The 3,388-nt window shown below is 57.9% G+C and overlaps 1 pseudogene; it reads left to right on the forward strand.

Annotated features, from left to right (window-relative positions):
• Positions 1–210: 210 nt before the first annotated feature.
• LOC113219801 lies at positions 211–2,242 on the forward strand (annotated as a pseudogene).
• The last annotated feature ends 1,146 nt before the right edge of the window (positions 2,243–3,388 follow it).

Here is a 3,388-nt window from a genome sequence, read left to right on the forward strand (position 1 = left end):
GCACCAGACTTCCTCCAGCCGGTTTCTCTCGGCCCAGCTCGTGCTTCCCGGCGGCCTCTGCAGGCCCAAGCCATCCCGGAGTTGGCCTCTCCAGGCCCGGCTGCGGCCTCCCGGCGGCCTCTCCAGACGTGAAACGTCCTCAGGTGGGCCCCTCCAGGGCCAGCTCCTCCCCCACCATCGGCCTCAACAGGCCCAGCCTCTGCCTTCCTGATGGCGGCTGCTCCATGCCCAGCTCTTCCTCCCGGCTGCGGCCTCCACGGGCCCAACTACTGCCTCGCAATCAACAGCCTCTTTGGGCTCAGCTCCTGCCCAGCTCCTGCCAGCCTTTGTGGCCCCAAAAGTTTCTCCCTTCAAGCTCTTCGGGCCCACCTGCTGCCTCCCGCTGGCCTGCACAGACCCAGCTGTGGCTTGAAAACAGCCTCTGCAGGCCCCGCTTCTTCCTCCCTTGGGCCTCTCCAGGCCCAGCTCTCGCCTCACGGCGCCTCCCCGTGTCCAAGTTCCTGCCTGGCTCCTGGCAGCCTCGACAGGCCCAGCTCTTCCCTCCGCGGTGACCTGTTTAGGTCCAACTCAGGCCTCTGGCTGCCTGCCTCGCAGGTTTCAGCTCCTGCCTCACACTGACCTCTCTAGGCTGATGTCCTCCCTCAGGTGGGCCTGGTGAGGCCCAGCTGGTGCCTGTCGTGGCCTCTCTAGGCCCAGCTCCTGCCTGTGGGAGCCTGTGCCTGACGGTGGGCCCTCCAGGCCCACCTCTTGCCGGGGGCCTTTCGGCGGCCTCTGCCAGCCCAGCTCCGGCCTCCTGGTTGCCTCTGAATGAGGCCAGGCACATACCCCAGGGCAGCCTTTCCGGGCCTGGCCTTTGCTGCTTTGCTCCCTCTCCAGGCCCTGAACTTGCTCCAATCGGCCTCTCCAGGCCCAGCTCTTCCTCCCGGCGGCCTCTGCAGGCCCACGCTATCCTTGAGTCGGCCTCTCCAGGGATGGCCCCTGCTCCCGGCGGCCCCTGCAGGCCCAACGTGTCCTCCAGTCGGCCTCCGCCGGCCCAGCTCCTGCCTCTCAGTGGCCTCTCCAGCTGCCAGACTTCTCAGGTCAGTCTCTCCAGGCCCAGCTCCTCCTGCCTGCCACTGGCCTCTTCAGGCCCAGCCCCGCTCACGTCTCTTGGCGGCCTTCCTGGGCCCCGCTTCTGACTTCTTGCGGCCTTCTGAGGCCCAAGACTTGACCTCCAGTCGGCCTCTCCATGCCCAGCCTCCTGCCTCCCGAAGGCTTGCACGGGCCCAGCCTCTGCCTCACAGCGGACTCTCCACGCCCAGCTCTCGCCTCACTGCGGCCTCCCCGGGCCAGAGCTCCTCCTGCTTTTCGGCCGCTCCGACAGGCCCAGCTCTTGCCTCCCAGCGGCCTCTCTAGTCCCAGCTCTTTCATCACAGGGAACGGCCTTTCCAGGCCCAGAACTTCCTCAGGCCGGCCTCTCCAGGCCCAGTTGCAGCCTCCTGGCCTCCTGTCCAGTCCCAGCTCCTCCTGTTTGCAGCTGCGGCCGCAGGCCCAGCTCCTGCCTCACAACACCCCCTTTGGACTCGACTCCAGCCCAGATCCTGCTCAGCGGCCTTTGTAGGCCCCAAACGTCCTGAAACCAGTCCCTCCCGGCCCTGCTCGGGCCTCCTGGTGGCCTCTCCGGGCTCAGCTACTACCCTCCGATGGCGTCTCCAGGCCCCGGACTTCCTCCAGCTGGCTTTTCTAGGCCCAGCTCCGGTCTCCCGGCAGCCTCTCCAGGCGCAAAATGTCCTCAGGGGGGCCCCTCCTGGGGCAGTTCCTGCCTCCCATCGGCCTCCAGAGGGCCAGCCTCTGCCTTCCTGGTGGCAGCCGCTCCAGGCCCAGCTCTTCCTCCCCGCTGCAGCCTCCACAGGCCCCACTCCTGCCTCGCAAGCAACAGCCTCTTTGGGCTCAGCTCCTGCCCAGCTCCTGCCTCCCAGCATCCTCTTTAGACCCACCTCATTCGTCACAGGTAACGGCCATTCCAGGCCCAGTCTTTGCCTTTTGCGACCTCTCCAGGCCCAGAACTTCCTCAGGCTGGCTTCTCCAAGCCCGGTTATACTAGCTCCTGTCTCACAATGGCCTCTTCTCGCCCACCTTCGGCGTTATAGTGGACAGTCAAGCCCATCTTCTGCGTCTTCGTGGCCTTTTCTCCCTTTCCTCTTGCCCCACAGTCACCTCTTCTGGATCCATCTTTTTAATCTTTGGTGGTCAAGAGTATTAAGGAGCCTAAAGCTTCCCTGGACCCTTATTTATTGGTAACGTTACAGCAGAGTGACTTAGCAAAACACCTGCCTCTTCTTTTAACCTTGATAATGATTTGTGACAAATTTATAATAAATTTTACCTACATGGTTTCATACTGATTTTTGTTTTATTTAGTGTCTGTTTTTGTTGTTTTTTTTTTTTGGGTGGGAATGGGAATGAGCCTCTGCTTGGGCCCTTTTTCTTCACTCTGGATGTGGTAGCTTCTCACTTCATGTTTTCTGTATTTATATTGTTTACAGTTATGTTTTTTTTTAGGGTCTTGCTCTGTCACCCAGGCTGGAGTGGAGTCGTGTGATCATGGCTCACTGCAGCCTTGGCCTTTTGTCCTCAAGTTCTCCCAACTCAGCATCTTGAGTAGCTGATACTACAGGCACATGCCACCATGCCTGGTTAATTTCTGATTTTTTCTGAGAGGTTGGTTCTCACTGTGTTGCTCAGGCTGTTCCCAGACTTTTAGACACAAGCCATCCTTTTGCCTGAGCCTCCCAAAGTGCTGAGATTACAAGCATAAACTACCATGCGTGGCTTGCTATTTGCTTGTCATGAACTATTAAGAGTTTAGTTTTTGATTAATATACTATTTCTATGTAGATTTATGTAGATATAGATAGTTGAAATTTTTCATGGATACCAATTTTTTCCCTTTTTTTGAGGCAAAGTACCACTTTTCCTTCAGGATGGAGTGCAGTGGTATGATCCCAGCTCACTACAACCTCTTCTTTCTTGGCTTAAGTGATCCTCCACCCTCAGCCTGTTGAGTAGCTGGGATCCCAGGTTCGAGCTGCCATACCCAGGTAATTTTTATATTTCTTGTAGAGAGGGGGGTCTCACCATGTTTCCCGGGCTGGTTTCAAACTCCTAGACTCAAGCGATCCTCCCCCGTCAGCCTCTTGCAGTGCTGGGATTACAGGTGGGAGCCACCACACCTGGCCTACCATTTTCTTTTCATGGATCATTAAGAATTTACTTTATGCCAACACAGTGACTCATGCCTGTAATCCCAGCACCTTAGGAAGATGAGATGTGTGGATTACGAGGTCAGGAGTTCAAGACCAGCCTGTCCAAGGTGGTGAAACCCCATCTTTACCAAAAATTAGCCACG

Source organism: Piliocolobus tephrosceles, chromosome 8 (genome assembly GCF_002776525.5).
Source record: "Piliocolobus tephrosceles isolate RC106 chromosome 8, ASM277652v3, whole genome shotgun sequence".
In the NCBI taxonomy this organism is placed as follows: domain Eukaryota; kingdom Metazoa; phylum Chordata; class Mammalia; order Primates; family Cercopithecidae; genus Piliocolobus; species Piliocolobus tephrosceles.